This window comes from Schistocerca nitens, chromosome 12, assembly GCF_023898315.1.
Source record: "Schistocerca nitens isolate TAMUIC-IGC-003100 chromosome 12, iqSchNite1.1, whole genome shotgun sequence".
Lineage (NCBI taxonomy): Eukaryota > Metazoa > Arthropoda > Insecta > Orthoptera > Acrididae > Schistocerca > Schistocerca nitens.
Genome location: NC_064625.1, coordinates 149,087,764 through 149,110,482, shown reverse-complemented (window position 1 = coordinate 149,110,482; position 22,719 = coordinate 149,087,764).

Sequence of the window (22,719 nt, the reverse complement as noted above, 5' to 3'; positions counted from 1 at the left end):
GGTCGACTTGCAGTTGCTTCTTGACACACAAAAAAACATAAATTTTTACACCTTGGTCTTAATTCAAAACATTCTATCTGCAGCTGCAGGCCGTCCAACGAACGGGAGAAGATGACAAACTACGTAACAACCACACACGCATCAAAACTGTATCGACAACACTACCCCAGTTTCAACCACTATTACGATGACGTTATAAGTTCTCTTTTTCGTATCTGTAAATAACAGTTGCATACAGTTGCAGATGATATTTTTATGCCGAAGAAACGGCAACAAAGGTGCAGAAAATGTGAGAAATAAAGGCAACAAACCCAAAAAACCACGCTGCGACGTAAATTAGGTATTATCAAAATATCCACAGAATACAATGTTGGGAAACAAACAGTACACATTTTATAATGTTTTATCATTTTGACAACGATGCTATTTTTGCACGCTTTAGAATAAAGAAAAAATCCCACTGATGAGGGCAATGTTGCTGCTGGAACTAATTTGGGAAATAAAATAAAATAAACGAAAACAAAGGTGTTTCGCATCAAGGCGAACTCGCAATCCGATATCGTCGTTTTTATGCGAGCGCCGACCAACTGAAGAGTTTAGAGATGAAATGATTACAGATATAGTGTGTGTTGAACTTTGTAACATCGAATGTGGTAGAAACGATCTCAGTTGTTGCTCATCTGTTCACGGAGTGCGCGGTTTCCGTTTTTCTAAACAGCTTATTTTTCGACGATTTGACGACGCAAAACTTATGTTTTAAATGTAATTTTCATTCAACTATTCTCGTACAAAACGATTCATTATGAGAAAAAAATTCCTGTGCCTCTTCGCTAATTTTTGTGAATCGTGCTTCACTTTATTGTTTGTTTTTCTACTTTTTCGTTCCCTTTTTTTTAAAAAAAAAAGCTCCGGTACTAGCTATTAAAAACACGCAGTGACTTAAAAGAGGCGAAATGTATTCATTAGACTAGCGAGACACGCAAATATTTATTATCTGCAAATAAATCGCTGTTGTATTTGCTATCGGAAAGGGTTCGGGTTAACAACCCTAAGCCATGCGACTGTTTAAAGCAACGGTTCGGCAGTATTCTATTGCAGCAAAGAGCAAAGGCGCATTGTTGTTCGCGCTCTCGCGTCACCGCGGAAACAGATTCTGTCTGTCTCTTTGAAGGACTGCTGTGGTCGCTTCGTCTCGGAACAGTAGAGTTAGTTAGGAGGAGCCCGGGCTTCCTGCTTCGTGTGAAGGCATTTTCGCGTACCGGAATTCATATTGTTGATATTTTGCCGTCGATTTCGGGCCATGATAGGGATGTTTATAGGGAGGCGTTTCACCACACGGGCCGGTTTGAAGTTCTCCGAGTGAAAAAAAGTATTGTGAAGTGTTGGGCTGTGAAATCACAAGTTCCTATTCGTGCTGCTGGAGTACAGCAGTGAAGACACCGCGAAAGATGTTGGCAGCAGCTTCCTTCGACTGCGAAAAGGTAAGTTGAATTCTTTCACCTCTTTTGTCCTTTGTTCTGGCTGTGTACCTGCGAATACGGCAGTTGCTCTTTGCACGTAACAAACAAGGGCATGAAAAACGAAATGTGTTCGCATTTTCGTGTACGCGCCGTAGATTTTGCGTGACGACATCGGGATAAAATCGTAGCAAGTGTTTCGTATTAAATGTGATATAGTTATCAGTTTGTTTAATACAACGGCTACACAAAGCCCAGCAATGGTTACAGAGTAGATGAATCAGAAGTTTGGACTATCGCTTGCTGCTGTAGGCCCAGTGGACCAGCTACGTAATGGCTTTCGGGCTTTTTTTTCCCACTGTCTTAACACTCACATTGGGTCGACACTGGACGCCTTTAGGCATTTTGCAGTCTTTTCGATAGAGCTTCCGCACGACTTGCGTTATCTATAATTCCGAGCATTTATAAGATTCGCACCTTCCATTATCTCGCAATTTTAAATCTAATACCGATTTTCACTTATACTATATTTGCCAATATTTTTGTCGTCTCACCGGCCGGCCGGGATGGCCGTGTGGTTTTAGGCGCTACAGTCTGGAACCGCGTGACCGCTACGGTCGCAGGTTCGAATCCTGCCTCGGGCATGGATGTGTGTTCTGTCCTTAGGTAAGTTAGCTTTAAGTAGTTCTAAGTTCTAGGAGACTGATGACCTCAGAAGTTAATCCCATAGTGCTCAGAGCCATTTGAACGATTTTTTTGTCGTCTCACCTTCGGCCCTAGTAACGTTCCGCAAGCTCTTCACACTAACATCCGAATGAGTGTCCTTTTTATTTCTGGGCACTAAGGGACTTAACTGCTGAGGTCATCAGTCCTCTAGAAATTAGAACTACTTAAACCTGACTAACCTAAGGACATCACACACATCCATGCCCGAGACGGGATTCGAACCTGCGACCGTAGCGGTCGCATGGTTCCAGAGAATCAGTGTCCTAGCTAATGCGTTTCCACAAAACCACTTCTTGACAACCAGGGGATCCGCGGCAAACTTTCGCTCTTTTATATGACGGTTGTATCTTAAATAGTAGCAACTTTTTATTCACAAGCGATACCAAAAGGCTACATGTTTGGACCTGTTACTGTCCTTCAAAGTAGTAACAAGCGTTGTGTAGAACCGCTTGCCAGCGATGTGGAAGGCGTAGTATACCGTTCGCAGAGCCTGTTCTGTTGATGGTGCGAATGGAGCGGTCTAAAGTTACGGTGATTCTCGTGTACGACTGTGATGGTGTTATCCTAACGCATTACGTTCCTCCACGGCAGACCGTCAATGCACAGTATTACTGTTCGTTTTTGGAGCATCACCTGCGACCAGCTTTGCGAAAGAAGCGGCGACACTTTCTGCGCAACCCACCCAGCATTTTTCGCGACAATGCGGGGGCGCATACAGCGCAAGCTGTGGCTGCTCTGTTCGGTCGATGCGACTGGGAAGTACTGTACCATCCACCATACTCCCCGGACTTCAGCCCTTGTGACTTTGATTTGATTCCGAAGATGAAGGAACCACTTGGTGGCATTCGCTTCAGAATGGTTCCAGACATTCGACAGGCAGCAGACCGCTCCATTCGCACCATCAACAGTACAGGCTCTGCTAACGGTATACTACGCCTCCTACATCGCTGGCAACGGGTTCTACACAACGCTAGTGACTACTTTGAAGGACAGTAACAGGTACAAACATGTAACTTCTTGGTATCGGTTGTGAATAAATAGTTGCCACTATTTAAGACCCAACCCTAGAACTTTTAAATAAAGACGGTATTTGGAATGAGTGTAGTATCTGGGATAAGTGTGGTTCTGGAAGTGAGGAAAAACCATTTTAAAAGTGAACCGAACGATGTGAAATAATAATCCGAATCTATGGTACATCCTGATATAAACATTCCCATGTGTCCAAAAACGTATTTTGCTTCGGAATGTTTGTCCCGGCTTCTACGACGGGCAGAGACCAGGGACTGGCAGTAGGACCATATGACCTATTATTTTAGCTCCACAAATATTTTCGACAACGCTAAGCACGTTAGGATGTAGTAGCAGCAGGCAAATCACAGTTCAAGGTGACAATGATAAATATGTTTGTCGTGTCGGAAAGTATATTCATTTAGCAAAGTCATTTTGTACGACGGGCAGAAACAATTGACTACCACAGTGGTCGCGGTTATTATCCCTGACAATGCTGTGCACGAATTATCCTGTTAATAAGTACTTGAAAACAAATATAATAGTATTTGTTGTAAGGTAATATGAAAAGGGAGTCTCTTACTCACGATTAATACGATAGCTTTTAAAATTTGGATATGAAACTGGGCATCCCCATCGCTCTTTTGTCTGTAGTAGTCTCTTTTACGTTAAAATTTCCGTAAATTGTAAGTTTTAGCGCAAATAGGGTATGCAGTGACAATACCTCATTCATCCCTTTACTATTAGTACGTGTTGAGGAAATGGTGTATAGTCGCAGAATGTGCCTACAGTGGTACGATGACGTCACACACAAAACGTATACTGCCGGGCAAACTCACAGAGAAAAATATTTACGCATTATTAGACGATAGGTGTTGGCGATTCAAAATTGAGGAAATTTTGCCAGAAGAAAGGTCGACCTACGAACGAATGGACGTTTCCGAGTCAAAAAATATGCTCTGAGGCATCAATACCGCCAGTCGGCCTTGAGCCGTGACGTAGTGATGTGCCGGATGACGTCATAGGTGTGCGGGGCGTTGGTTTGTTTTGCTTGGGGAGCGCCAGCAGTATCAATTAATCCTGCGTACGTAGCTTATATTGGGCGGAGGGCATTGTGTATTGTAATCCTGATGGTACGTTATTAACCACACAACTTTAACTACTTGAACTGAAGACAACGGTCTTACGCTGTTAATCGCTCAGACTTCACATTGTTGTTGGTCATCTTTAGTGGTTATAGCATATCAACAAAGTTAATAAAAGAGTGTTCATGTGAGCTTAGTCATATCTTAATTTATTTGTTAATCAATCACTTGTCACAGGAACGTTTCCGGACTGGCTTAAATATGCTGAGTTATACCTCTCCACAAGAAAGGGGACAAAGAAATACCGTCAAATTACCGACCGATCTCACTTTTGTCAGCTTTTTCAATAATCTTTGAAAAGGTTTTGTTCAAGCGTCTACTTAAACACATTAGTGAAATTAACATACTGTCAAAGTCACAGTTTGGGTTTCTTAAGGGTTCTGATACTGAAAAAGCTATTTACACTTAGAGTGAAAATGTCCTTAACTCATTAGACAACAAATTAGAGGCAACTGGCATATTCCGTGACCTGTCAAAGGCGTTTGACTGTGTGAATCACAGCATTCTTTTAAGTAAATTAAAATACTATGGCGTCACTGGTAGTGCTGCAAAGTGGTTTCAGTCATGTCTTACTAGTAGAAAACAAAGGGTGTCATTATGTAACACTTCAGCAGGCATCATCTGACTGGGAAGAAATTACATGTGGTTCAAATGGCTCTGAGCACTATGGGACTTAATTTCTGAGATCATCAGTCCCCTAGAGCTTAGAACCACTAAAACCTAACTAACCTAAGGACATCACACACATGCATGTCCGAGGCAGGATTCGAACCTGCGACCGTAGCCGTCGCGCGGTTCCAGACTGTAGCGCCTAGAACCGCACGGCCACTCCAGCCGCCCGCATCTCGTGGTCGTGCGGTAGCGTTTTCGCTTCCCACACCCGGGTTCCCGGGTTCGATTTCCGGCGGGGTCAGGGATTTTCTCTGCCTCGAGATGGCTGGGTGTTGTGTGCTGTCCTTAGGTTAGTTAGGTTTAAGTAGTTCTAAGTTCTAGGGGACTGATGACCATAGATGTTAAGTCCCATAGTGCTCAGAGCCATTTGAACCAGCCACTCCAGCCGGCCTTACATATGGTGTTCCCCAAGTTTCCATACTACGTCCACTACTGTTGCTTGTGTATATTAATGACCTATCATCTGTTACATTAACACATGCCAAGTTTGTATTATTTGCTGAAGATAAAAACATTGCAATAAATAGTAAATCAAATATAAATTTAGAATGGGGAGCTAATCAAATTTTTACTGACATTAATAAGTGGTTCATAGCCAATTCACTGTCATTAAACTTTAAAAAGACCCACTATATGCAGTTCAGAACTTCTAAGAGATTTCCTGCTTGCGTTTGTATAAAATATGACGATATGGAAATAGAAGTTGAGAGTGTAACATTATTGGGCTTACAACTTGATAGTAAGTTCAGTTGGGAGCAACTTAGTGACTGTGGTGTCACCGCCAGACACCACACTTGTTAGGTGGTAGCCTTTAAATCGGCCGCGGTCCGTTAGTATACGTCGGACCCGCGTGTCGCCACTGTCAGTGATAGCAGACCGAGCGCCACCACACGGCAGGTTGAGACTTCCTGGCACTCGCCCCAGTTGTACAGACGACTTTGCTAGCGATGGTTCACTGTCTACATACGCTCTCATTTGCAGAGACGACAGTTTAGCATAGCCTTCAGCTACGTCATTTGCTACGACCTAGCAAGGCGCCATAGCATTTGATAATTAATATTGTGAAGCATGTACAGTAACGAGAGATGTTCACCAATTGTGGATTAAAGTTAAGTATTACATCAACTACGTACTTTATTTGCTACTATAATTTCCCTTAACTGTTCCAGACCTCACGCCAATCTGCGTGAGCTTAACGCGTGCCTTTCGGCTACCTTACAGTGGCTTGGCTGTCTGGCCAAGTCACTACAGTGACGAACTGCTAAAGCGGATAAACAATTCTGTATTTGCAATGCGAATGATTTCAGACATACAAATATAAAAAAACATGTAAATACAAATATAAAAAACTGACATGTTTTGCTTATTTCCACTCCATTATGTCATATGGTATCATATTTTGGGGTAACTCCACAAACCGAGAAAATTTTTTTAGAGTACAGAAGCGTAAAATAAGAGTAATGTGTAGTGTAAATCCAAGAACATCATGTCGAAACCTATTCAAAGAATTGGGGATATTAACCACAGCTTCTCAGTATATTTATTCCTTAATGAAGTTTGTTGTAAATAATACATATCTTTTTGCAACTAACTGCTTAGTACACAGTCTCAATACTAGGAATAAGAACAATATACATAAAGATTTAAAATCACTTATTCTTGCCCAGAAAGGAGTCCAGTATTCAGCAACGCATATTTTCAATAAGTTCCCAGCAACCATTAAGAGTTTAGTTTCAAACAAGGCACAATTTAAGCATAATTTAAAAGAATTTTTGGTGACCAACTCCTTCTATTCCACCCATGAGTTTCCCAACAAGTGCAGTAGACCATTTTAATGAAAATTTATTATACTTTAATTTTTGACAATACTTAGTTGTAACAGCCAAGTAACTACCTACTGTGTGAATGATGGATGTATGGAAAGCAGATGTAAGTCTTAAGTCTGTAAATAGTGGAAGTTTAATTTTAAACCTTGTACACAATCTGACTGTTCTTAACTGAGGATCGACAATACTTAGTTGTAATAGCCAAGAAAATAGCAAATGTCTGAATGATGGATTTAATGAAAGCAGATGTAAGTATTAAACCTGTAAATATTAGATGTTTAAATTTAATTCATGTACATAATTTTACTGTTAACGACTGAAGATCGTTAAATTTTAATGAAAATCAAGTTTTTCTAATTGCATTTTTGTAATGTGTTTATCTGACATGTTCCACACCCAGGAGGGTGTGGGTCTATGGAATGAATAATTAAAGCGATTACAGTTTTGGTGAAACTGGAATTTCTTACCAATGCGATACTACAGTGCCTGTGTTATTTTGGTTACAAGGCCAAGTTCAACTGTCATGCATTCATGTCCAAAGGAATGGGCACTACAGCGACAGCAGCCGTTATGAAATACATGAAATGAATTCGCAACTGCGAATAAGGACAACCATCAGCTGTAGAATGGAATGACAATGAAAATTTGGGCCGTATCGGGAGTGGAACCTGGATTTCCTGATCATCATTAGCGGCCGCCTTACCATTTGGCTATTTGAACATGACTCACAGCCACACGCAAACTTCCATATGTTGTCAGTCATGCGTCTACGAACTGTACTCGTACATGCATTTTGTATCTTCCCGTACCTTCATGCATGCATTACCAAAGGAACTTGGCTTTGTAATCAGAGCCGGCCGCTGTGGCTGAGCGGTTATGGGCACTTCAGTCCGGAACCGCGCTGCTACTACGGTCGCAGGTTCGAATACTGCCTCGGGCATGGATGTCTGTGATGTCCTTAGGTTAGTTAGGTTTAAGTAGTTCTATGTCTAGGGGGCCTCAGATGCTAAGTCCCATAGTGCTTAGAGCCGTTTGAACCATTTTTGAAGCTCGTAATCAGAATAACCAAGGGACTGCTAGGTCAGATCTATCTGCCGATACTAGGCAAGCGACTTTCAAGTACAACGTCTGACCTATATGGGAATATACTTAATGCACGTACGAGTACGGATCGTAGAGACGTGCTTGACCTTGTATGGAAGGTTGGGTCTAGCCGTGAGTCGTGGATTGATAGCCAAATGGTAAGGCGACCGCTCGCGACAAGTGGGAAATGGCGGGTTCGAATCGCGGTCGGACACAATTTCACTGTCCTCATTTCATTCTACAGCTTATTCTTGTCCATATTCGCAATTGCGGATTTATTTGATGTACTTCTTACCAATGTGTCGTCCTTGCGACATTTGTTATTCTCAGATATAATAAAACTATTAGTATTCGCTAAAGTAAGTAAAGCTGGTACTTGGACGAAATACGTAAGTCTGCAGGTGTTTACCTTCAAATGTAGAGTGAGTCGGTAAAGCGTCAGAACTGTGTTAAAAAGTGAAACTTGTGTACCGAGGTGTAACAGAGTTATATGGGACGGACAATAAGGATCCAGATGGATAGAATAAAGTGAAGTAAATCATCACTGCCAGGTGGGCCTTAATGTGTACCATCTCACGTCTAAGTAACAGGGAGACAAGTGTGTTTAATTTCCGCAGTTTTGGCTCTCTGCGTTGGCAGTGGCATTTTCTGTTGAGCTGTATAGGTGAAGCCATTTCTTAGATACCACGTATTCTGCTTTGCTGCAGTTTTTTGGTTTTCTGAATTGGTATCGGCGTTCTCAGCTGAGCTTCACAGCTCTTAAGGGTTGTTTCCATACTGCGTTTCGTTGCTTCCTGCGAGTTTTGCTTGTCTGTTTTGGTATCACTTGTAAGCTGCCTATCTAAAGGCTTCCTGTGCCAAGAATAATTCGATTTTCAGTATTTCCTGTGATTATTCACCTGACTTAAAAATATAAAGTGCTGTCATTAACTACTCACTAAGAAGCGTAGCATTAAATTGAAGATTTAACACAATAAGACAGGTGTTACACTAAGAAACTGTTTGTACGTCTTGACGCAGCATATCTAACGGCGCGCAAACAATCCAAACTATATTCATCTAATGTTGTAATGAGAAACTTAGCGACTTCCGTAAGACTTAACACATAATTTCAAAAACTATTCGAAATTTTTTATCCTTGACAACCCCCTCAAAATGAAGAAAAGACAGAAGTTTATGGGTTGCTGCGAGAGGATCAGCAATGACGTTTAGATATATTACTCCTTTGCAAACTAATTCTATTCTCAACACATTTAGCAAACAGTAACCACACGTATCACCGAAGGTACCTAGAACCAGCAAAATTATATCCCTGTAAGACACATGATTCAGGGAGTATGAAGTTATAAACATTGAGATGCATGGAAAACTGGTTGTCCTGTTTTATACGTTCTAGTTCTTTAGAGAATCGCGTGAACGGGAGATTGTTGTTGTTGTTGTTGTTGTGGTCTTCAGTCCTGAGACAGGTTTGATGCAGCTCCCTATGCTACTCTATCCTGTGCGAGTTTCTTCATCTCCCAGTACCTACTCCAACCTACATCCTTCTGAATCTGCTTAGTGTATTCATCTCTTGGTCTCTCTCTACGATTTTTACCCTCCACGCTGCCCTCCAATGCTAAATTTGTGATCCCTTGATGCCTCAAAACATGTCCTACCAACCGATCCCTTCTTCTAGTCAAGTTAAGCCACAAGCTCCTCTTCTCCCCAATCCTATTCAATGCCTCCTCATTAGTTATGTGATCAACCCATCTAATCTTCAGCATTCTTCTGTAGCACCACATTTCGAAAGCTTCTATTCTCTTCTTGTCCAAACTATTTATCGTCCATGTTTCACTTCCATACATGGCTACACTCCATACAAATACTTTCAGAAACGACTTCCTGTCACTTAAATCTATACTCGATGTTAACAAATTTCTCTTCTTCAGAAACGCTTTCCTTGCCATTGCTAGTCTACATTTTATATCCTCTCCACTTCGACCATCATCAGTTATTTTGCTCCACAAATAGCAAAACTCCTTTACTACTTTTAAGTGTCTCATTTCCTAATCTAATTGCCCCAGCATCGCCCGATTTAATTTGACTACATTCCATTATCCTCGTTGATGTTCATCTTATATCCTCCTTTCAAGACGCTATCCATTCCATTCAACTGCTCTTCCAAGTCCTTTGCTGTCTCTGACAGAATTACAATGTCATCGGCGAACCTCAAAGTTTTTATTTCTTCTCCATGGATTTTAATACCTACTCCGAATTTTTCTTTTGTTTCCTTACTGCTTGCTCAATATACAGATTGAATAACATGGGGGGGAGGCTACAACCCTGTCTCACTCCTTTCCCAACCACTGCTTCCCTTTCATGCCCCTCGACTCTTATAACTGCCATCTGGTTTCTGTACCAATTGTAAATAGCCTTTCGCTCCCTGTATTTTACCCCTGCTACCTTTAGAATTTGAAAGAGAGTATTTCAGTCAACATTGTCAAAAGCTTTCTCTAAGTCTACAAATGCTAGAAACGTAGGTTTGCCTTTTCTTAATCTAGCTTCTAAGGTAAGTCGTAAGGTCAGTATTGCCTCACGTGTTCCAATATTTCTACGGAATCCGAACTGATCTTCCGCGATGTCGGCTTCTACCAGTTTTTCCATTCGTCTGTAAAGAATTCGTGTTAGTATTTTGCAGCTGAGACTTATTAAACTGATAGTTCGGTAATTTTCACATCTGTCAACACCTGCTTTCTTTGAGATTGGAATTATTATATTCTTCTTGAAGTCTGAGGGTACTTCGCCTGTCTCATACATCTTGCTCACCAGATGGTAGAGTTTTGTCAGGACTGGCTCTCCCAAGGCCGTCAGTAGTTGAACGGGAGATTATGGTATGCATTATAAAATATGTAAGGGCCAGTTAAATGAAAACGAAGCAGATGGGGAAAAAGTAAGTAGTGTTGATTATTTCTAAAGTGATCTCTATAGCTATTAGCACATTTGTCCCACTGTGAGGCAAGACGGTTAGTTTCACCAGCTGCGACATAGTCGCGTATACGAACAGTGATCCAATACTGTCAAATGTATTTTATTCCAATCTTTGATCACAATATCAATTCTTCTGACGACGACCGGTTTCAGTCCGTAATGACCCTCCTCAGATCTTTTCTACATCATGCTGATTGTATTTATATGTTTTGACGATGGCATTATGGCCTTATCACTTTAGGACATGGTTTTTCAAAAGACCTGTGGATGGTCATTACGGACTGAGCCCGGTCATCGTCAAAAGAATTGATATTGTGATCAAAGACTGGAATAAAAAATATAAGACGGTTAGAGTCTTCATGGAAAATGTTTGCGTTTGCCTATGGAACCATGGTTGTACCCAGGCGAGAACCTCTTCGTCCGAAGGAAATTGACGACCACGAATGTCTTTTTTCAGGGCTCAAAAAATAGGGAAATAGCGTGGGGAAAGCTCAGACTACATGGATGATGTGTAACCGATTTCAGGCTAAACTTCTTTGGCAACATATGGGGGGAAGGCGGCCTTTCCGCGAACAGAACGATGCTGTCCGTCAACATCCCTGGGCGTTTGCACTTGATGGCGCCCTTCTGTTTTTGCAAACTGTCCGCGTTGACCGTTCTGTCTGACAGTGCGATAATGTACGAGGGGGAGTTGGAAAATAAGTTTCCCCTGTCGACTGTGGGCAGAGTTGTGTGATGTGGGCGAAAGACGGCACGGCAGGTGAACGCGCACATGCCAGACACCGATACACCACTGGGTAGAGGTCGACAGCGATCAAGCAGACGGCAAAGTGCGTTTTGGAGTCGTGGTCACAGGCGGAAGTGAGAGCTGTTATCCGCTATGAATGGGCACGTGGAGTATCAGGCACAAAAATTCATAACCGCCTAGTTGAGGTATATCGGTCAGGTGTGATGTCGAGGCAGATGGTGCGGAGATGGTGCCAGCAATTCAGTGGTGGACATCAGCAAGTGCAGGAGACCTGGACGGACGATAAATGGCTCTGAGCACTATGGGACTCAACTGCTGTGGTCATCAGTCCCCTAGAACTTAGAACTACTTAAACCTAACTAACCTAAGGACATCACACACATCCATGCCCGAGGCAGGATTAGAGCCTGCGACCGTAGCAGTCGCACGGTTCCGGACTGCGCGCCTAGAACCGCGAGACCACCGCGGCCGGCACCTGGACGGACGCGCACGGTCACTACAGATGCAAATGTCAGGAAGGTGGATGACACGATTAAAGCGATCCGGCGTATCACCACCGATGGAGTAGCGGCAGAACTTGGAATCGGCCACGAGCGAGCTCACAAGATCATCCACGACATTCTTCGATGTAGGAAGGTGTCAGCACGATGGGTGCACTGCCAGCTGACCGCGAAACACATGGAACAACGCATGGCATTCTGCCTGGAACAGCTCGTGCGTTACCACGAATCTGGTAATGATCTTCTGTTTCGGATTGTGATGGGCGATGAAACGTGGACGCCCGAATCGTCGGCCGCATCCACGGGGTGGAAACATCCGTCATCACCTGTCCGAAGGAAGTTCAAAAGCATTCCGTCTCCAGGTAAAGTGCTACTCATCGTTTTCCTGGGACGCCAAAGGAGTTCTGCTGCTGAACTTCTTGGAGGATGCAACTATAAATATTGCGCCGTACTGTGCCACTCTGTCGAAATTGAAGGATGTGATTCGGAAAATGCGGTCTGGCCTTCTCAGATCTGGCGTTCTGCTGTCGGATGACAATGCGAGACCACACGCGGCGACGGCAACGCAGAACCGTATTGCAACTCTTGGTTGGGAGCGCCTACACCACCCACTTTACAGTCCGGATCTCGCACCAAGTGACTTCCGTCTGTTTCCTGCTTTGAAGAAGACTCTCGGCGGAAGGCGCTTTGGCAGCATTGCTGACGTCAAACAAACCGTTCAACGCTTCTTTCGTATGCAACGCATTGATTTTTTCGTAGAAGGCTTTTTTAAGCTTATGAAGCGGTATAACAAATATCTCAATGTACGTGGAAATTATGTAGAAAAAGTAAAGATATGTCTTATCTTTAATGTCTCATTCTCTTCTTTTTCCTTTCGCAGACAACTCTGACCACAGTCGACAGGGGAAAGTTATTTTCCAACTCCCCCACGTATTAACAGTTATGGCGACTACTTTCGAAATAATAAACAGTTTACTTACTTTTTTCCATGTATCTAGCTTTCATATGGTTGCTTGTTATAGATGTAGATATGTCACATTAAATTTCAGCGAAAAGAAATTAAAACTTTGAGGTTCGCCGATGACACTGTAATTCTGTCAGAGACAGCAGAGGACATTGAAGGACAGTATAAGCAAATTAAATCAAGTGGTACTGAGGGAATGAGACTACGAAAAGAGACACTTAAAGAAGTAGACGAGTTTCGCTATTTAGGCAGCAAAATAACTGATAATGGCCGAAGTAGAGAGGATATAAAATATAGACTGGCAATGGCAAGGAAAAGCGTTTCTTAAGAAGAGAAATTTGTTAACATCGAGTTTAGATTTAAGTGTCAGAAAGTCTGTTCTGAAAGTATTTGTATGTAGCCGTGTATGGAACTGAAACATGGACGATAATTACTTCAGATAAGAAGAGAAATGCTTCAAATGGCTCTGAGCACTATGGGACTCAACTTCTGAGGTCATCAGTCCCCTAGAACTTAGAACTACTTAAACCTAACTAATCCAAGGACATCACACACATCCATGCCCGAGCCAGGATTCGAACCTGCGACCGTAGTGGTCTCGCGGTTCCAGACTGTAGCGCCTAGAACCGCACGGCCACTCCGGCCGGCTAAGAAGAGAACAGAATCTTTTGAAATGTGATGCTGCAGAACAATGTTGAACATTGGATGGGTCGATCACGTAACCAGTGTGGGAGTACTCAATAGAATTGGGGAGACAATAAATTTTGGCATAATCTGACTAGAAGAAGGGATCGGTTTGTAGGACACTATCTGAGGCATCAAGAGATCACCAATTTAGTATTGGAGGGAAGTCTGGGGTGGTAAAAATCGTAGAGGGAGACCAAGAGATGAATACACTAAGCAGACTGAGAAACGTTTAGGTTGCAGGAGTTATTTGGAGATGAAGCGGTTCACACAAGATACAGTAGTATGGAGAGTGCATCAAACCAGTCTTCGGACTGAAGACCACCACCACCACCAACAACAACAACAACAACAACAACAAGACATATGCAGTCTGTCCCAGGAGCGATCATCAGTATTCAGGGATGTAACAGGAAAGCCTATTTGAGGCAGAAAGCTTCATACGGACATACGTCGTATTCCGAATGATTTCCGGCATAGAACACAGTAATGTACATTTGATTTTGGGCTAGTGGATAGGTCCAGTCATTTTAGAAGAGCGACTGACGAGCTACAATTACTCACATATTTTTTTTTATTTTTTTTTGGAAAATTCGTATGCTGAATACCTTGAGGACGTTCCTTTTGCTAGACGGCCGGAAATATACCGGGTGATCAAAAAGTCAGTATAAATTTGAAAACTGAATAAATTACAGAATAATGTAGATAGAGATGTATAAATTGACACACATGCTTGGAACGACATGAGGTTTTATTAGAACCAAAAAAATACAAAAGTTCAAAAAATGTCTGACAGATGACGCTTCATCTGATCTGAATAGCAATAATTAGCATAACAAAGTAAGACAAAGCAAAGATGATGTTCTTTACAGGAAATGCTCAATATGTCCACCATCATTCCTCAACAATAGCTGTAGTTCAGGAATAATGTTGTGAACAGCACTGCAAACCATGTCTGGAGTTATGGTGAGGCATTGGCGTCGGATGTTTTCTTTCAGCATCCCCAGAGATGTCTGTCGATCAGGATACACTTTCGACTTCGGGTAACCCCAAAGCCAATAATCGCACGGACTGAGGTCTGGGGACCTGGGAGGCCAAGCATGACGAAAGTGGCGGCTGAGCACACGATCATCACCAAACGACGCGCGCAAGAGATCTTTCACGCGTCTAGCAATATTCGTTGGTTCTACCAAACCCCAAGTCAACTTTTACCTCTCTATCTACATTATTCCGTGGTTTATTAAGTTTTCAAATTCATACTGACTTTTTGATCACCCGATACTTCCACCACGATAGAGGCCCACCAGTTTCCACGAAAGATGCGTTCTACTCCGCGCATTTTCTGCAAAATTTGCGTAGAGACTGACGTAGCATTCCTCCCGCTTCAACAAACTTCTAAAACAGAATAATACACGTAATAATACACAATATATACAAATAGTCACACTGTCGTTACTGTTATAGCCTCCAGTCCGAAGACTGGTTTGACGCAGCTCTCCACGCTACTCTATCCTGTGCAGGCCTCTTCATCTCTACAACCTACATCCTTTTCAAGCTGTTTATGTAGTCAACTCTTTATCTCACTCCACAATTTTTAGATCTTGCACTTCTTCCTAATACCAAATTAAGTATTTTGTGATGCCTCATAGTGTATCTTATCAACCTGTCCATTACGTTTACTGAAGTTGTGCCATCAATATTGCTCCACAGCATTGACCCCTTACTTAGCTTGTAGTTATCGCGAGTCTCTTGCCAAGTGCAAAGTCCAAAGCAGGTGACTTGTGTACGTTGAAAAGATAAAAGAACGGACCCTCAAAATTACAGACCAATATCATTAACATTGGTTTGCTGCAGATTCCTGGAACATATTCTGAGTTCTAATATAATTTCCTTGACAGGTAACAGCTTCTGTCCAAAGATCAGCACGGTTTGAGAAATCATCGCTCGTGCGAAAGTTACCTTGCCTTTTTCTCACACCATATACTGCGTATTATAAATGAGGGGCAAAAAGCGTGTTCCCTACTTCTAGATTTCCGTAAAGCATCTGACACGGTTCGACACTGCCGACTGTTGATGAAGCTACAAGCATAGGGAGTAGCTTCCCAGATACCTGAGTGGTTCGAAGACTTCTTAAATAACAGAACCCAGTATGCTGTCCTCGACGACGAGTGTTCATCAGAAACAAGGGTATCGTTAGGAGTGCCCAAGGGAAGTCTGAGAGGACCGCTCTATATACATAAATGATTTGTCGGACAAGGTGGGCAGCAAGCTCTGGTTGTGCGCTGATGAAGCTGTCGTGTATGGGAAGATGTTGCCGTTGAGTGACTCTCTCTCTCTCTCTCTCTCTCTCTCTCTCTCTCTCTCTCTGTCTCTCTCCCTCCCTTTCTCTCTCTCTCTCTCTCTCTCTCTCGTTCTCTCTCTCTCTCTCTCGTTCTGAGCCTTGTCCTGCGGTTATGCAGTGTCGGCCATGGTTGACCAGATGTGGCATATTAAGATGAAGGGGGGGCCAGATACCCCTTCCTGTCGCCACCCTGCACCTTCCCTCCCCTCCCCGGAAGGAACTAGTGTACCACAGCTGTCTACATCTAGTTAAGCCATGGAATAGTGCGAATGTGTTGCAGATGTCTGCGATTCGTGTAACTCAGACGGAACATGGGGATCAGCCCGGTATTCACCTATGGAGATGTGGTAAACCGCCTAAACACCACATCCGAGCTGGCCAGCACACCAGTCCTTCTGGAGCCAACGCGCCTCCCCGATTCCAGGAAGCAGTGCGTTGGCGCTCTCTTGCCATTGAGTGTCTGCCGCAGGATATAACATGACTTAAACAGAATCTCAAGTACGTGTCATGACGGCAGCTAGCTCTAAATGTAGAAGAATGTAAGTTAATGCAAATGAGTGGGAGAAACAAACCCATAATGTTCGAATGCAGCATCAGTAGCGTGCTGTTTGACAGAGTAACGTTCATTAAATACACTACTGGCCATTAAAATTGCTACACCACGAAGATGACGTGCTACAGACGCGAAATTTAACCGACAGGAAGAAGATGCTGTGATATGCAAATGATTAGCTTTTCAGAGCATTCAAACAAGGTTGGCGCCGGTGGCGACACCTACAACGTGCTGACATGAGGAAGGTTTCTAACCGATTTCTCGTACACAAACAGCAGTTGAACGGCGTTACCTGGTGAAACGTTGTTGTGATGCCTCGTGTAAGGAGAAATGCGTACCATCACGTTTCCGACTTTGATAAAGGTCGGATTGTAGCCTGTCGCGATTGCGGTTTATCGTATCGCGACATTGCTGCTCGCGTTGGTCGAGATCCAATGACTGTTAGCAGAAAATGGAATCGGTGGGTTCAGGAGGGTAATACGGAACGCCGTGCTGGATTCCAACGGCCTCGTATCACTAGCAGTCGACATGAAAGGCATCTTATCCGCACGGCTGTAATGGATCGTGCAGCCACGTCTCGATCCCTGAGTCAACAGATGGGGACGTTTGCGAGACAACAACCATCTGCACGAACAGTTCGACGACGTTTCCAGCAGCATGCACTATCAGCTCGGAGACCGTGACTGCGGTTACCCTTGACGCTGCATCACAGACAGGAGCGCGTGCGATGGTGTACTCGACGACGAACCTGGGTGCACGAATGTCAAAACGTAATTTTTTCGCATGAATTCAGGTTATGTTTACACGATCACGATGGTCGCATCCGTGTTTCGCGACATCGTGGTGAACGCACATTGGAAGCGTGTATTAGTCATCTACATACTGGCGTATCACCCGGCGTGATGGTATGGGGTGCCATTCGTTACACGTCTCGGTCACCTCTTGTTCGCACTGACGGCACATTCAACAGTAGACGTTAAATTTCCGATGTGTTACGACCCGTGGCTCTACCCTTCATTCGATCCCTGCGAAACCCTACATTTCAGCAGGAAAATGCACGACCGCATGTTGCAGGTCCTGTAGGGGCCTTTTTGGATACAGAAAATGTTCGACTGCTGCCCTGGCCAGCACATTCTCCAGATGTCTCACCAACTGAAAGCGTCTGGTCAATGGTGGCCGAGCAACTGGCTCGTCACAATACGCCAGTCACTACTCATGATGAACTGTGGTATCGTGCGTGGGCAGCTGTACCTGTACACGCCATCCGAGCTCTGTTTGACTCAATGCCCAGGCGTGTCAAGGCCGTTATTACGGCCAGAGGTGGTGGTTCTGGGTACTGATATCTCAGAATCTATGCACCCAAATTGCGTGAAAATGTAATCACATGTCAGTTCTAGTGTAATATGTTTGTGCAATGAATACTCGTTTATCATACGCATTTCTTCTTGGTGTAGCACTTTTAATGGCCAGTAGTGTATCTAAGCGAAACGTTGCAAAGCAGTATGAATTGAAATGAACATGTAAGGGTTCTAGTAGGTAGCACGAACGGTCGAGTTGGGTTAATTCGGAGAATTTTAGGAAAGTGTGGTTCACCTGTTTGGGGAATGCGTTTGGGACACTGGTTGCGTACTGTTGTCCAGTACTGTTACAGTGTTTGCGGTCCGCACCGGATCGGATTAAGGGAAGACATCGAAGCGATTCAGACGTGGGCTGCTAGGATCCTTACTGGTAGGTGCGAACAACACGCAAGTATTACGGAGGTGGTTTGGGAACTCAAATGGTTATCACTGGTGGAAAGGCGACGTTATTTTCGATGAGCACCACTGAGGAAATTTAGAGAAACGGCATCGAAAAGCTGACTGCAGAACGGTTCTACTGCCGCTATCGTACATTTAGCATAACAACCACGAAGAGTAGGTACGAGAAATTAGGGCTCGTACGGGGGCATACAGGTAGTTGTTTTTCTCGCTCTCTTTCTGACAAGGGAACCTCCCCATCGCACCCCCCTCAGATTTAGTTACAAGTTGGCACAGTGGATAGGCCTTGAAGAACTGAACACAGATCAATCGAGAAAACAGGAAGAAGTTGCGTAGAACTATGAAAAAATAAGCAAAATATACAAACTGAGTAGTCCATGCGTAGGATAAGAAACTTCAAGGTTAATGCGAGCTCAGGAGCGCCGTGGTCCCGTGGTTAGCGTGAGTAGCTGACGTCTCTGTAATAAGTTTAGTGTCTGTGTTTTGCGACCGCACCGCAAAACCGTGCGATTAGTAGACGAAAGGACGTGCCTCTCCAATGGGAACCGAAAACATTTGATCGCAAGGTCATAGGCCAACCGATTCCTCCACAGGAAAACACGTCTGATATATTCTATACGACACTGGTGACGGCATGTGCGCCACATGACAGGAATATGTTGTCGACCCACCTAACTTGTACACTTGGCGAATGGGTTAAAAGATTCTTCTACCTTGCCCGATTTAGGTTTTCTTGTGGATGTGATAATCACTCCCAAAAAAGTGATGAAAACATAAGAGTTTGTCACATAAACTGCAACAAATGAATGCAACAGTTGCAGAGTCGCGCAGTTTTCCCTGTGCTCTGTCAAAACATATGTTTTTAACGTTTTCAAATTTTTACGTTTAGGTGTAGCGTTCCCACACTACGGCGCAGTTACCTCGAATCTGACGGACGGATGGACAGATAATAATTGTCTGAAAATAAAAAATTAAAATTTTCACTCGAGGGAAGACTTGAAGCAAGGACTTCTCATTGCGCAGCTGTTCACGTTAACCACGGGACCACGGCGCTCCTAGGCTCAAACTATCCTTGATGTTGCTTATTTTGCGCATGGACTATTCAGTTTCTATATTTTGCTTATTTTTTTCATAGTTCCACACAACTTCTTCCTGTTTTCTCGATTGATCTCTGTTCAGATTTTTAAGGCCTATCCACTCTGCCAACTTATAACTAAATGTGAGAGGGATGCGATGGGGAGGTTCCCTTGTGACCTTGTGAGTGGAACAGAAGAGGAAGTCACTGCTGGTGGTATAGGGTACCCTCCACCACGTACCGTATGGTGGTTAGCGTAGTATCGTTCAAATGGCTCTAAGGACTATGGGACTTAACTTCTGAGGTCATCAGTTCCCTAGAACTTAGAACTACTTAATCCTAACTAACTTAAGGACATCACACACATTCATGCCCGAGGCAGGATTCGAACCTGCGACCGTAGCAGCAGTGCGGTTCCGGATTGAAGTGCCTAGATCTGCTCGGCCACAGCGGCCGGCTAGCGTAGAATGTATGTAGATGTAGATGTAGATGTAAATTCCTTTCCATGCCGATACTGTACACTGTACCGTCAATGTTTCTCTTCCATATACAGTATTTTGTAAGGTACACATTCTGTCCTCTGGGGCAATCGTTATGGTTTTCTTCTACGAAGATCACCGGTTTTAACAGTCTTATGCTGCCATCATGTTATAAGTTTTCCATGCAACTTTACATGAAATCAAAGAGTGCCTTTTATACTTTGAGTTCATGCAACGTAACATGGAAATCTTATAACAAGTTCCATAACATAACATGATGACAGCATAAGGCTGTTAAAACCGGTGATCTTCGTAGAATAAAAATGTCTACACTGCGGTTGCGGCATAAGAAATGTGTTCATTTTCTTACGTATAAAGCGAACTCCTGTCAAATATTTTCGAAAGAGACTTCCCACACAGTTCGCACGGCTCCCTCGTCGGAGGTTCGTCCTCCCTCGGGCGTGTGTGTGTGTGTGTGTGTGTGTGTGTGTGTATGTGTGTGTGTGCGCGTGTGTGTGTGTGTGTGTGTGTGTGTGTGTGTGTTTTGTCCTTAGCGTAAGTTAGTTTAAGTTAGATTAAGTAGTGTGTAAGCCTAGGGACCCATGAACCCAGCAGTTTGGTCCTGTAGGAACTTACCCACAGACTTCCCAACACTAGAATTTATTTTCTATGTTAACAGTTTCCTTGATATTGCCAATCGGTATCTTATATTCTATCTATTTTTGTCACAGTTTGATATTTTTCAGGTCGGATCGTGAAATTCGTTGACTAATTTTGGCGTGTCTTTCCCTCATGTAAGGCTCTCGCCGTCGCGTGAGGTAATTGAAATTCGCCTCCTTGATTTTACTTGCATTTGTTTTTATCTTACTACCCCTACTCAAGACTGTATACGTTCTGTTCAATCTATCTTCAATGTCTGTTACATGATTAAGATGCAGTCGTCAGAACTCAAAACCTTTTTTTTTTTTTCTTTTTCCTCAACTTTTTATTTCCTTTCTAAATTTATCCTTGGTTTCCACTGTAACTAGTTCGGTGTACAGATTGTATACCATCGGGGAGACGCTACAACCCTTTCCCACTCCCTTCTCAATTATTCCCTTCCTCTCACGTTCTTAGAGTATTATAACTGAAGTTTAGTTTCTGCACAGTCTTTGGCCTTCTTTATTTTTTTCTGATAGCTTCAGAATTTCGAAAAGTGTATTCCAGTCAACAAAACCATAACATTTTTAAATATAAAAATGTTTTGTGCGGAATGGTTGGAAACAGTCTGAAAAGCTTGGAAAGGAGTTGGAGGGTAAGCTGTGCTGAGAAATGATCGATAAGAAAAAAATATTCGATACGTTGCATTGTTTCAGAGTTCTACAGCTACATACGTACGTACGTACTTCACTAGCCACCGTATGGTGCTTGGCAGAGGGTACCTCTAACCACTTTCGTGTTCCACTCACAAAGAGAGCGAGGGAAAAAGATACGTCTCCTAAGAGCTCCGAGCAGGGCATGTTAGCCAATCAGGCGGTTGTATGCGCAAATTGAAGGGGAGACGGTGCCACCAACTGTGTTGTTAGTTGGGGATGGGGCGGTACTAAGGATCGAACCCGAGCCAAAACTGAGGCGCACTCTCGTGCGCTATCATCTCCACTTTGAGGACAACTGACACTCGTATTTAGCGTGCCGCTTGAATTCACGCACGGAACTGCTTGCTCTGCTAACTTCACTGCCAGTTAACTCGCAAACGGCGTAACTTATTTCATTTTATTCTTAACAATTACTTCTCAGCAAAAACTACCTTCTAACACCCTTACAATATTTTCAGACTGTTTCTGACCATCCCGTATGTCGTTTTGCTATCTATAAGGACTCTTCTTCGATTCTCCTGAGATAAGTGGGGCTTCGCTAATTTTTTTTTATGATCTTGGAGAGTGAAGAACAACGTAAGCCTCCAACATTCAGTCGACGAAGATGTATTTAGAGACAGGTGTGCGTTTTCTTGGATTGTTTTTCTGTTTTCTATTTTTATTGTTGAATTATTTTGGCTGTGTCACTGCAGGCAAACACCAATTTATGAAAACACGACAAAGGTTAAATTGAAGTTAGTCTGCGTATAGAATATGAAGATCGAGAAAATTGCTTATACTTGATATCTGTTTACTTCGTTGTCATGAATACAAAGACACCAAATGAGCCCAGCGGTCCTAGGCGCTACAGTCTGGAACCGCGCAACCACTACGGTCGCAGGTTCGAATCCTGCCTCGGGCATGGATGTGTGTGATGTCTTTAGGTTAGTTAGGTTTAAGTAGTTCTAAGTTCTAGGGGACTGATGACCTCAGCAGTTAAGTCCCATAGTGCTCAGCGCCACCCACCAAACGAGGCGTCGTTAAATGTCCGAAATCGATTTAGGGAATCTAAGGAAAATCTAATTCAGACTGACCCGACTGGGATATGAACTGACGTGCTCCCGTGTGCTGGTCCACTTACCCACTATAAATGGATAAAATTATGAGGTCTACGGTCTCTCGGCGACGTAAAAAGTTTAAGCTTCTAAGTCAATGCAATCAAAAAATGTCATTTATGTCACACATTTTGATACTCGTAAACTCTCTCACCAAAATCTATAGCGAACTTCGCGTTGACTTAGAACTGTAAGATTTTGCGAAAAGCAAGCTTCCACAGGACAAGTAAAGGGAAAGATCCGAAAACTGTTAATTTCGAATTGCATCACAACTGTTTTTGCCGT